The sequence below is a fragment of the Vipera ursinii genome (assembly GCF_947247035.1).
Source record: "Vipera ursinii genome assembly, chromosome: 2".
Lineage (NCBI taxonomy): Eukaryota > Metazoa > Chordata > Lepidosauria > Squamata > Viperidae > Vipera > Vipera ursinii.
The window spans coordinates 268,082,777-268,097,037 of NC_139513.1; the positions used below are offsets into that span (position 1 = coordinate 268,082,777).

Consider the following 14,261-nt stretch of genomic DNA (forward strand, 5'->3'; position numbering starts at 1 on the left):
TGTCAGGACTAAGATACTGCAGATACGACATGGCATCAACAAAGCAATCAAGCTGGAAGTAGCAATTTTTTATGTAAAATGTGCAGTGAACACAGTGGTGGGATTCAGCCAGTTCGCACCAGTTCAGCAGAACCGGTAGTTAATTTTTTGTTGCCCAGGCCCAGAATGGACTTCTGGAAGCAGCATCCACACAGAGAACTGGTTGTTCACGTATTTGAATCCCACCACTGAACAGGTTAATCAGTAAGCTATTATTATTGTAGTCTAACATCTAAATTATAACAAGTCTGTTTGATGATATCTACAGTGATAAGAGAAATATGCACACTATAGGTTGCCAGAAAGGAGTTGGAGTTTGTTTTTCTTCAGTTCATCTTTTCATGCCACCAATTAGATTATGTTGTTTGTATACATTCACCTGAATGTTCATGTATATTCATTGCTAAGCACATTGATTTGTGCTTCTTAGATTGTAAGCCGCCCTGAGTCTTCGGAGAAGGGGGGGGGATATAAATGGGATTAAATAAAAAAAAAAGTAAAGTATATAGAAAGAAAGTGATGCTATCTTCTTAAACTAAATGTTAAGGGCCACAGTAAAATAGAGGCTTACAACAATCATTTTTAGAGGAGTTGTTTAGATTGGAGTTGCTTACAGAATATGTTAAGAATTCTGATAGTTATTTTGTTTTATTTTTCATCGTTCTATCATATGATCTTGAGTGAGGTCCTGAAGACCTGGCTCTGCCAGTTGGCTTGGAGCCCCAGTTTGGGAGTATCATGCTGGAGGTGGTTGATGGGCCAATAGCAGATCCCACCTTATCCCCTGCATACCCTGTTCTCTCCCTCCCCATCTTTTTAGTATAATTTTAATCATAATTTATATTTTTATTACTACTAGAGATACATATCTTTGCACAGTTCTATTGCTTTTAAACTTTTAAGCTGTCCAGAGCTGCCTTGTAGCAAGATGGGCACAAACAAATTTAATAAATAAACAAACACACACACACACACACACACACACACACACACACACCAGAACAGGGAAATAAAGGTAAAGGTAAAGGTTCCCCCGCACATGCGTGCTAGTCGTTTCCGACTCTAGGGGCCGGTGCTCATCTCCGTTTCAAAGCCGAAGAGCCAGCGCTTGTCCGAGGACGTCTCCGTGGTCATGTGGCCGGCATGACTAGCATGGAACGCTGTTACCTTCCCACCGTAGTGGTCCCTATTTTTCTACTTGAATTTTTACGTGCTTTCGAACTGCTAGGTGGGCAGAAGCTGGGACGAGTAACAGGCGCTCACTCTGCTACGCGGCACTCGGGATTTGATCCACCAAACTGCCGACCTTCTGATCGACAAGCTCAGTGTCCTAACCCACTGAGCCACCGCGTCCCTTTGACGCGGTGAGTAACAGGAAAATAGGAAAGTGATAATTCATTTTGCCCTACTGACAGCAAACTGCTTTCAGAATTATCTTTCTTGCTCCTGTATTAGAGCTTTTGAATCCTGTGTGATTTCTTTATATTCCATAAAATCCTCTTTTCAGCTTATTATGTTGGGTTACTTTTAGTTTCCGAAATGATTAGAAAATGAACAAAAGCATGCTTCACATCTTCTGAAGCATTTTATTTATGCTAGATTAGAAAGCTGATTAGGTGATGTTTGGGATCCAGTTATGTGTGAATTCAGCAGTAGACGAGGAGAATGGAGAGAATAGTTTTCTTCTTAAAACAGAGAAAAAATTGTTTATTGTAAAAATTAGCTCTTCATAAAGAGAATTTTCTCTTTCTTTTTGCTATTATCTGTGCCTAGTGATTAAGGTATTTTCCCTCCTATGTCCTCTTTTTACTGTCAAACAAAATTTTAAAAATTCCTAAGCACAAATTAATTTGCGTTCTATGTAATATACAAAGTAATCTGTAGAAAGAACCATGGAGGGCTGTGCCCTGATTGAAAGTCCAGTTTTAAGATAATGAAAGTTGCCATTTACAAATAACACCAACTAGATGGATGAAATTAGCATAGTTTGCTCCATCATGTCTTTCAAAAAGCATACGAATACAATGAAATTCTTCTGGTTGGAGTATGGATTTCAATTAATGGGGGTGGCCAAGGGATTATCTGCTTTAGACCCAATCTGTCTACCATTCCTATCTCCCATTCTTGAGCAGGGAGTTCAACTAGAGGACCTCCAAGGTCCCTTCCAACTCTGTTATTCTGAGTTTGTTCAATCCCCCTTGAAAACTGTTTAATTTGATTAAAAACATCTGATCTAAAATCATCACTGCATCTTTCGGCAATAACTATGCATTATTGAACTTTTCAGTAAGATGCATGGTAAGATCCATCAAAATAATTTTTAAACATTAAAACAGATACCCAGAAACAGTGTAAAACAAATGCAAATATTGTCTATTTGTACAAATTATCCTAGATAACCTTACAATTAGGCAATCGCCCTAGGCAACAGCAGCAGCCTAAAGTCTGCTTTTTCTGGGTCTCCTCTATCATTCATGTCTCTTTGCTCTAGTTATGTGATACCATGGGTCATTTCCTGTAATCCCTAAGCTAACCAGCTGTCTCTGTGCACAGTGTAAGCTTCTGTCCTACAGCCAGTATAGAAGCAAGGTTAGCTGCCAATCCAGTTGGTTTTTAGACATAGAGGTTGGAGCCATCTTGGCCTTTCCCTCAGGCAGCACAATCTCCTGGCCATCTTGAACAATAACAATCCTATTAAAAATGAAGCTAACTTCCATAACCAAATAAAAATTAATATTATTTATCTTTTGTGAGCCAATGGCTTGTTCTTAATTTCTGGTAATCCAAAGAAGGTTTTTGCACCAGCACCAATAGAAAATGGATCTACATATAAAATAACAATGTAATGAATTCTGATTGAGGCATTTCTATGAAGTTGTATGATTGCAAGCTTTTTTGTTGCCTGAATTGACCTTCTGAGCTTCACTTGTTGCTTGCAAAGTTGGATGATAAAAAGTAACAGCCGTTGAGGTACAAGGGCTCAGAACAAATGAAATCTCTGCTTGCTTCAAGCAGGACCAGTGGAGGTGTTAGGTGTTCATGCTGGCAGTTATTATTTGTTCCAAGCTCATGTCTACCAGGGAAACAGGCAATGCTAGGTTGTGAAAAGTGTTCCATTAATTTCCCTTGCTAGCAATATTCCACAGAGTTAAACTGAAGCGTGATGCTGGTATCTGCCTATACTTTGTGGACAGATATGGGGATGAGGCAATTTACTACATTCATTTTCTCTATTTCCCCAGAGCCAGATTAAAATAGAATGCATACATTATGTCAATCAATCATAACACAAAAAATTGTTAGCAAAACCCTAACCACATAAGTCTTAATGAAACGTGTCTACCCAGGCAATGTCTTGCAGATTTGTATTACCTTCCTCAATGCCTTTTAATAAACTATATATCAGTGTCAGTATGACTATCAAATATATAAAAAATTATGTTGCCACATTTCTTAAATGTTAATAAACTTGTTAATAAAATGAGGTGAAATGCTCTTTTAAAAAAAAAATATGGAGTGACTCTAGGGCCTAAATACAAATAGGAGGGAAGGGCCATTCAAAGTCTGTTCAGTAATTAAAAGATAGAAATCTGCAAAAGGCAATAAAAATAAATTGGTTAAAGAATAAACTGAATAGTTATTTAAATATTTTTGGTTTCCCCATGCATTCCTGTTTTCTGGGTCACTGACTTAGGTGGACAAAAACAACCAAGGAGAAACTATACATAAGAACAGAATGCAAAATCAACACCACCCCCAGGGCCCTTGTCAAAATTCTTCTTTAATAATCTTTCCAACCCAATAGAAAGTCACAAAGAAATATGACAAGGGGCTAAGGACTATTTTTGGAAGGAGAATAATAAAAACGGAACAGAATGAAACCAAAATTGCTGTGGGGGAAGAAGTTGAATCTGTCTGTCTATCTTGTGTGTTTATGTAGCATTCCATCAATGCTACATGAATGAGACAAGAGACTGATGGACACCACTTTTGAATTGGCTCATAAACCTTGATTCCACCAAAAGGTAAAGGTTAATTATATGAAAATCTTCCATCTGCAAATACATTAATGTTACAGCACAGTGCTAAGCAGAGAGCATTGAATTACAAGGCTGGTCTTTCCATTTGGCATAGTAAGGTGACTGTCTGAGACAAGTGAATTTGAGCATCGTTAGTTGTTTATTACTGATTTTTTTAAAAACTCTTGGGAGACTACATCAGGAGTCAATCCTTTGGTTCACATAGTTACTCCATATCTTAGCTGGACTTTCTTCTCTGCAAGTAACTCTTAATGGACTTTTGATGATTAGGTATGAATGATGAGGCTTTAAAACTTCTTTATAGATAAGAGATGAGATATGGGAAGAAGCAATTTTATGTTGCAGTATCAGAGAAAGTGATAAGTTACTTGTCTTGATGAAGAGAGGTAATTTCTTTAGATAACGCTTTTCTTTTTTTCTTAATTTTTTTCTCTGCAATTTTTCTTTTTATATTTTTCTTAGTTTGTATTTTTTTTATTTTTGAACCTGTAAACAATAATAAAAATTATAAAAAGAAGTTGTAGTTTAGCAACCAGTAGAATGTACAGTATATAGGCTTCTCATCCACAAGTTATTTGGTAATGAGCAAGAGGTTTGAAAGAAAAGGGTTTAAAGGCATAAGTGTGATTGACTTTGTTTTTGAATGGTGATGGCACAATATGTGGTGGTTGCAAAATAGGACTGAAGAAACATCTATGGAGGTTCTCAGTCATCCAGGTCATAGTTATCCGACAGGTGCTTTTTCCGGAGGCAACTGGACTTTCTTGTTTTTCTTTGAAGAAGTTCTTTGAAGAAGTTCTCATCAACTCTTAGATGAGAAGCGAAATGTCTTTCTTCAAAGAAAAACAAGAAAGTCCAGTTGCCTCATGAAAAAGAACTTTTGTTAGGACTGAAGAAGGGTACTGCAGTTTGTAGGCACTTTTGACTGGATCCTAAAATGAAATGGGAACAGTTGATCATACACAAATTTAATGCAACAAGGTAAATTAAATTAAATTCTGAATGTGGTGAACTGAGTTACACTCACTTTCTGAACATCATATTCCCATTATTTATTTATTTATTTATTTAAATTCCATTTATATCCCGCCCTTCTCCGAAGACTCAGGGCGGCTTACAAGCTTAGCAGTAGCCTTCATTCTATGTATATGCCTGCTTATTAGGGCTTTCACACACACCCCAAGGGGCATTATTACAAAGTCAGCTTAATTGCCCCCAACAATCTGGGTCCTCATTTTACCTACCTCAGAAGGATGGAAGGCTGAGTCAACCTTGAGTTGACTCAGAGTATGATTGTTAAAATGAATTATGTATCTCAGAAATGAGTCAAAGAAGAAGTTGGATTCTGGCAAGTATTTCTATCAAGTGTAATTTACCATGTAATTAAAATCAAGATTTAAAGAATAGTCCAAGCAGCATATAAACTCAAGGAAAAGGTGATTGTGTATAAGTTGGCCAAGAAAGACAGGATAAGATTGTTTTTTAAAAAGAACTGGGGACCAGTTATATCTAAAAGATTGATATTGGCGAGTAGCATAGGCAGCCTAGATGTTAGTGTAGCTCTTATAGGTTTAAATGTGAAAGAAATTTGAGAAGACAGATTTTTCCCCCTCAATGTCTCAGCATGTACCTTTTTCAATGTGAAAAGAGCTCATAAATTCTATGCAAAACTGTTAGCATGCTTTCAGGAGGAGTTTATTAGCTTTCCTCCTTGAATATTGACTCTACCTTTAGAAAACTGAACCTACTAGATTGTAAGAAATCACACTGGCAAGTGCCAGAAATTAACTATGGGACCAGAGATGCTTTTAAAAATAGACCAAAATCAAGAGGACTCTACAGCAGGGGTCTTCAACCCCTGGTTCATGGACCGGTACCAGGCCGCGACATGCCAGCAACCGGTCCACACAAACAAGCAAGCCCCCATCCGTGGGATGCAGGCAGCACACAAAACTACACACTCTCCAGTCCATGGAACCAGTCCCTGGTGCCCAAAAGGTTGGGGACCCCCGCTCTATAGTATTGCTTAAACAGAAACCTTTTATAGTTTGAGTAAATAGAGTGACTAGTCAGAGAAGTTGGGACCAAACTCTTAGCCAGGGAGATGTTCCAAGCTACTGCATCTTCTGTTAACTCATTTATTTATTTTTATTTATTTTAATTCCATTTATATCCCGCCCTTCTCCAAAGACTCAGGGCGGCTTACAAGCTTAGCAGTAGCCTTCCTTCTATGTATATGCCTGCTTGTTAGGGCTTTCATACACCCCCCAAGCGGCATTATTACAAAGTCAGCTTAATTGCCCCCAACAATCTGGGTCCTCATTTTACCTACCTCAGAAGGATGGAAGGCTGAGTCAACCTTGAGCCTGGTGGGATGCGAACCTGCACTAATTGCAGGCAGCTGGGGTTACTTAAGGAGGCATTACACATGGCAAGTAGGTTCATGAGTCAAGTCCTATTTATTTGGGACCTGAGGCTATTTCTCCTCCTACTACCCATATCGTTTTGTAGCAGCTGGTTCTGCATCAGCTTACCTCCTGAGTAGTGGCTTCATTTCCCAGCTCAGTTTATTCTCTTTCTCATTGCTCTTTCTGTTCAGCTTGCTATTCAGACTGCCCTTCCATGCCCTTTCACAGATTCTAATTTCTAGGCAGGCTTGAGCTGTGCCACATCTCAATTAAGCCTTGCCTGAAAAGAAGCAATGGGTGAGTCAGAGGACAAGTCAGGATGGCTCTATTCCTCCGTAACTCCCATTTAGATTCAAGGACACAGTGATTTTTTTAAATTTTGCCCTCATATTTAAAGTAAAATTGATGACATCAGAAAGAGAAGATGGGAATAAGAGCTCAAACCAGAATACTTTAAGGCATATAAAAGACAGTGGACACCCATGGAGATGGATGGGTCTGCTTTGTCTTATATGGGATTTTTATTTTGTACATTTCTATCAAGTTTATAAAAAAATGAAATGGGAGTGTATTGCTTTGTGTTTTCTTACAAATGATTTGTTGAATGAAATTCTCAACTAACGAACAGCACATAATGGAAAAATGTTTCAATTATTTCCTGTTCCCAGAAATCGGCCTTCAAATAATCTGCTGATTCTTTGATGCTTGGCTAATTCACTGGTCTCCCACAAGCCCAGCAAAATGGGATAGCATTTGCTCTTTGGATAATTATAGCCGGCAACACCTTAAAGATAAAGTCGTTGCTGAATGCAGTTCTCCAATTTCTAACATGTTTTCTTCCCCTACAAGGGAAACATTTATTCATCTGTAAATACCCGATTTTCACTTCCCCACATTTTCTCATTTCTTGCAAGTTTTTTTAAAGGTTTTTTTTAAAAAGATATGTATTTGTCCAATGATATAGCTTCCAGGTCCATGGTCTGAGACAGTCCAGGAAAGAATTTCCCTAGTGATGTCTTAAAACCAGGAGGTAGAGGAGAGGAATATATGCAGCAACAGCACATTCAGATGAAATTCTTAGTTACCTGATAGCTGGGATAAGTGCATGTAGTGTATGCTCCTAAAGCATACACGGAATGTCAGCACAGCAGGGGGCTGGACAGCTCCAGGCTATAACCGCTTTGGGCGGGAAAGCCTGAATAGAGCTAGTCGTTGACAGCCCCAGGGCATGGTTAGCTCTGGCGGGAAGCCAGGGTTTAAATCCATTGGCCACCTGCACTGGCGGGAAGCCCAGGTTTGAATCTATTGGTCGCGATTCACCTGGGCAGGTATAAAGAGACGCCAGGTAACCCCTTTGCCTCAGCTTCATTCCTGATCCAATAAAGAAGTACTACCCAGCTCAAGTGTCCGTCTCTCTGTGCGACCACGCGACTTTGCACTGGCGACGAGGATGGGATCCTGCACCGGACAACGCTAGCCGCGGATGGAATCCAATCGGCAGCCCCGGACCAAGACGCAGGAGGACCGAGACGGTGGAATGGCACAACTGGGTCAGTATCCCCTTTTCAATAGCAACCGCCCAGAGGAGTGGGAAGCCTTCGTGGGGCAGCTCGAGTGCTATCTAAGGGCAAATGGGGTGAAAGATGACCGGCAGAGAGTGGCGGCGCTACTCTGCAGCTGCGGCACAGAAACGTACCAGCTGGCGGTCGGTCTCTGTGCACCCGACAACATCCACACCGTCGGGTACGAGTTGCTGGCGAAACTGAGTGAGCACTTCAAGCCCGAGACGTCTGAGATCGCCTGGTAGTATCGCTTCGAGAAACGGGACCAGCGGCCGGGTGAGTCTGCCAAGCAATACATGGCCACACTGAGGCAGGCAGCTCACCTCTGTAACTTTGAAAATTTAGAGATCCGGCTGCGGGATCGGATCGTCTGTGGATTGAGGGATAGGAAGCTGCGCCAGAAAATCTTCGCGAAGCAGAAGTTGACCCTGAGGGATGTCCAAGAGGAATTCCTAGCCTGGGACGCGGCCGAGGAGTCCAACGCGAGAGAGGGCGGATCCATCCAACAGTTGAGCGGTTGCAGCGATGTGGACGGGGCACAGTCGGAAGTGGATGCCATCCACCGACAACAGCGACCCATCACCTCCAAATGAGACAACGTGAGGGAGCCAAGACCAGCCGCGGTGGACCCGAGGTGCCAGGAGTGCAGGTGCGGAGCGAACGGTCCCTGGTCTACCCAACTCCACGGCTACAGCGCGAATCGGCCCCGGTCTACCTAGCATTGCGGTTGCGGCCCCTGGTCTACCCAGCACAGTGGCTGTGGACAACCCCGGTCTACCCAGTGCTCCAGCTGCGGCACGAACAGCTCCCGGTCTACCCATTGCGCCAGCTGCTGAGGACAGCATCCCCGGTCTACCTGCCGTTTCAAGTCGGCCAAGTGTCGGGCATGCGGGAAAACTGGGCACATCGCGGCGGTCTGCAGGAGCAAGCAGCGGGATAGCCTGCACAAAGTGGAGGCGGAGTTCCAGTTCGCTACAGGTACCAGGGAGCGGTTGCCGGGACTGACGGTCAGCCACACGGCGGGACGGCTGGACATTTGCCTAACAGGGGCCCCTACGGCACTAACCCCGAAAATAAAATTGAGGGTGAAGCTGCAAGGGGTCCCCTGCACGATGGAGCTGGACTCAGGGTCAGCCGTGTCCATCATCTCCGCCAGAACGTTTAAGGAGATTTGCAAGTGGAGCGGCCAATGGGTTCCCTTGAGGCCATCCAGACTGACCCTCTTTGACTTTCAAAATTCACCCATTAACGTCCGGGGGGAGGCGTTGGTGAGGGTTCAGTACAAAGGGTTCGAGGGCAAATTAAGTGTACTGGTCGTCGAAGGGCAGCGGACCAGGCTCGTGGGGTTAGGGTGGTTCAACGCTCTGGGCATCGGAATCACGGGGATTCACCAGACGCGGAGCTGCCTTTTACCTTGAAGCTGTCTACAAGGATTTTGCGGACGTGTTCGACGGGCAGCTGGGAAGGTACACAGGTTCCCCAATCTCATTTAAATTAAACCCCCAGGTGCAACCCATAAGGATGAAGGCCAGGAGAGTTCCATTTGTGCTAAAACATAAGATAGAGCGGGAATTGGATAAGTTGGTAGACCAGGGGGTGCTAACGCCAGTCGATGGAGCGGAATGGGAAACCCCCATTGTAACACCGCTCAAGGCAAACGGCGAAATTAGAATTTGCGCCAACTATAAGGGGACAATCAACCGGGCTCTGAGCGCTCATTCATACCCAGTTCCTGCAGTAAGCAGCATTCTTGCGTCCCTGCAAGGCGGGTCGGTGTTCGCTAAACTGGATCTGGCCCAAGCTTACCAGCAGCTACCGGTTGACCTGGAGGCGGCAGAAGCGCAAACGATCGTAACACACAAGGGGGCATTCCGGGTAGACCGGCTGCAGTTCGGGGTTAGCGTAGCTCCTGGAATATTTCAGGAGGTGATGGAAAGAACCCTCAAGGGAATACCTGGGGTTTGCCCCTATTTTGATGACGTCCTAATTGCGGGTAGCTCGGAGGACGTCTTGGCAAACCGATTGAAAGCTGTACCACAGAGGTTTAGGGCTACAGGTCTGAAACTAGAAAGGGAAAAATGCAAGATTGGGGTGAAGGAGACAGACTTCCTGGGGTTCAGAATCAATGCTCGGGGCATCCACCCAGCTGCATCCAAGGTCAGGGCAATCAAGGAAGCCCCAATTCCCAAAAACAAGTCTGAGTTGCAGGCATTCCTGGGCCTCCTCAACTTTTATCATGCATTCCTGCCACACAAGGCAACCATTGCAGAACCGTTACACAGGCTGCTGGACAAGCAGGCACACTGGGACTGGTCGCACACACACACAAACACGTTCAACTCACTGAAGGACTTGTTAGCAGGCAATGCTACAGTCACACATTTCAGAGAGGACAAGCCAATCTGCATTGCGTGCGAGGCATCCCCTTATGGGATTGGGGCAGTCCTCAGCCATTTAGAGGAGGATGGAACCCAGGCCCCCATCGCATACTACTCCCGGACCCTGTCAGCTGCAGAGAGAAATTATGCGCAGATAGACAAGGAGGCACTGGCAGTGGTTGCAGGAGTAAAGAAATTTCACGACTACCTTTATGGTAGGGAATTTCTAATATATACTGACCATAAGCCATTGTTAGGGTTATTTACAACAGAGAAGCAGACACCACAGATCCTGTCACCCCGGATGTTACGCTGGTCCATATTCCTGTCTGCATATTCATGCAGGCTGGTACACAGGCCGGGCAAAGAGATGGGGCATGCAGATGGCCTCAGCAGACTCCCACTAAGGGATACGGAGCCGGACCCAGCACCGGCTGCCCAAATACTGGCAATACAGGAACTGCCAGAATGCCCCCTCAACGCAAGGGACATAGCCACAGAGACCCCCAAGGACAAGGTTCTGAGCAGGGTACAATCATGGGTGAGCAGTGGGTGGCAGGACAAATCACCAGGGCAAGAGTTCATTGCATACTTCTCCAGAAGGCATGAACTATCCACACACAAGGGATGTCTCTTGTGGGGGAGTAGAGTCATCATCCCCACAAGGCTTAGAGAAAGAGTTCTCTAGTCATTACACGAGGGCCACCCAGGGATAGTAAGAATGAAGGCCCTGGCAAGGAGCTACCTGTGGTGGCCAGGGTTGGACAAGGAGATAGAAGAATTAGTAGCAGGGTGTTACACATGCCAGAGGTCATGGCCAGAACAGCCACATGCACCAGTTCACAAGTGGGAGGAAACACACACCCCATGGTCCAGGGTACACATAGACTATGCGGGGCCATTCCAAGGACACACATTTCTGGTTGCAGTAGACAGCCATTCTAAATGGCTGGAGGTGGTGCCTGTGGGCAACATGACCTCAGCAGGAACCATTCAAGCATTGAGGGGGATGTTTGCTACACATGGTCTGCCTGATGTGATCGTGTCAGATAATGGAACACAATTTACCTCCTCGGATTTCCAGGTGTTCCTGAGGACCTTGGGGATTAGGCACGCCACCTCGGCTTCCTTCCACCCTGCCAGTAATGGGTTGGCAGAACGATTCGTGCGGACAACAAAGGATGCCCTCAAGCACATAGTACAGGGAAATTGGAAGCAAAGACTGGCCACTTCCTCCTACACCAACATGCAACACCCTGCACTGCCACAGGCAAAAGCCCAGCGGAACTCAGATGGGGCAGACGCCTCATAACAACACTGGACAGGCTTCACCCAGACAGGGTAGCAGCAGTCGCCGGGACCCCCAACATCAAAACAAGTTTCCACACGGGGGACCCCGTCTGGGCCAGGAACTATAGCACAGGTCACCCATGGGTGCCAGGGGAGATACTAGAGCAAACAGGACCCCTTTCCTACAAAGTAAGGGTGAAGGGGGGACTCCTTTGAAAGAGGCACCTGGACCAGCTGAGGAAAAGGGCTCCTGAAAGGGTTGTTGAGGACACACTGGGGGCTGAGGAGGAGGAGCCAACACAAACACAAACACCCAGGAGGGCTACTAGAGGGGCACAGTGGCAACCCCACCCCAGGCAGGAGACTGACAGAGAAACCAGGCAGTCACCAGAACCCAGCAGAACACAAAACCCGGGCACCGCAACACACACACACAAACACCACAATCCACCACAACAATCACAACAAGGAAGAGAGTCTAGACACAGCACCACACCACCAGGAGAACCAGTCCCAAGAAGATCAAGCAGGCCGCACAAGGCTCCAAGCTACCTCGCGGACTATGTGCGTTCTTAGGGGGGTGGAGAAGCAACCAAGGGATAACAATTGTAAATTTTGTGTATAGTGTAAATAAGTGTATATAGTTAGGGGAGACAGAATGACAGAGAGTAATTCCTCACTATGGGGGAAGGGGTGTAGTGTATGCTCTTAAAGCATACATGGAATGTCAGCACAAGGGGCTGGACAGCTCCAGGCTATAACCGCTTTGGGCGGGAAAGTCTGAATAGAGCTAGTCGTTGACAGCCCCAGGGCATGGTCAGCTCTGGCGGGAAGCCAGGGTTTAAATCCATTGGCCACCTGCACTGGCAGGAAGCCCAGGTTTGAATCTATTGGTCGTGATTCACCTGGGTAGGTATAAAGAGACACCAGGTAACCCCTTTGCCTCAGCTTCATTCCTGATCCAATAAAGAAGTACTACCCAGCTCAAGTGTCCGTCTCTCTGTGCGACCACGCGACTTTGCAGTGCAAGAACTTATCATCCTTGGGGATGATAGCGGAATTTTCCTTTGAATAAAAGCAGCCTGTCAAATAGATTGCCAAAAGTACAAAATTCATAAGTTTTTACTATATCATGGAAATAGTATGTGGGAGATAGGGCAATGAGACGCAACCAAGGGAACAATCAGTTAAAAGGCAGCTTAGCCTGCAACTGGAATTTGGGTGGATCAAGAGACACAGAAGAGGCCCTTTGTACAGGTGGACCTCAACTTATGACCACAATTGGGACCAGAATTTCCATTGCTAAGCAAAGCGCCTATTAAGTGAGTCACACCCAATTTTACAATCCTCCATGCCATGGTTGTTAAGCAGATCACTGCAGTTAAGTGAATCACAAAGTTATTAAGCGAATCCAGCTTCCTCCCTGGGTTTTCTTGTTAGAAGCTGGCTGGGAAGGTTGCAAATGGTGATCATGTGACCCTGGGATGATGCAGCCACTGTAAATCTTTGCCAGTTGCTAAATACCTGAATTTTGGTCATGTGACCGTGGGGATGCTGCAACAGCAGTAAGTATGAGGATAGATCGTAATTCACTTTTTTTCCAGTGCTACTGTAACTTTGAACAGTTGCTAACGAAATGGTTGTAAATCAAGGGCTACCTGTAATTTTTGGGCTGTAAAGGTGATGGGGGATGAGAAGACAGGTAGTTTCAGACTTGCAAAATTCTCTTACCCGTAACCTTACAGTGAAGTAGAATTAGCTAATCTGGTCATGTCTCCTGCCTGATCTACCCCCTAAGGCTAGCAATTATTACATCTGTATTTAGTTTGAAAAGCGTTTCCCATTCTTTTAATTTTGTTGCATGTGTGTCTACTCCTGCGGCACTCTTTCTTACCAAATGCACATATTTATCTGATAGGAAAAGGAGATTTTTCTGCCACATAAAGAATTCCAGTACCAAACATGGAGAGATTTCCCCTTTGCATCTGTTGATAAGAGTAGGAAAAGCTGTTGAAAATAAAGTAATGGTTAGGAAATGCAAATGGTCTGCAAGTATTCCTGTTGAAAATATTAAATGCCCTTGACGATTGCCCTGAAGATTAATTGTTGTGCTTGAAAGGTGTTAAGAGTTTCACCTGGAGCTCTTCAATTAATCTCTCTCTCTCTGAATTCCACCCACATGCAGGTGCTGGTAGAAAAGAATGAAGCTCAGCCAGTTAAGCTGCTTTTATTTTAGGTACAAGAAACCCTAGTAATGAAGAAGGTTAGATATTGCAGAATCAAGGAACCAGTAATCTATTTATAACAGATCCAGAGTTTTAATGTTGCTTTTCTTTCTCAGGCCCTTACATGGTGCTACTTGTTCATTTTTTAGCTTTGTATCAGGGGTGTCTGTACCATATTAAATAACAGTATATAAATGTTTTAAATAAATCTATAAATGTTGCTAATTGTCCGATCTGTTTCCTTTGTGAATTTTCAGCCTTATTTTGCAATGCCTAAATTAGTGGTTTCTAACCTTTTCTATACCCCACACCCCTAGAA

The 14,261-nt window shown here is 44.2% G+C and overlaps 1 protein-coding gene across 5 annotated transcripts in view; it reads left to right on the forward strand.

Moving 5' to 3' along the window:
• PDE4D (phosphodiesterase 4D) overlaps nucleotides 1-14,261 on the forward strand; it is a gene marked incomplete at its 5' end in the record, with an annotated part of 752,990 nt that overhangs the window by 62,213 nt on the left and 676,516 nt on the right. The gene's annotated exons all lie outside the window — the stretch shown is intronic.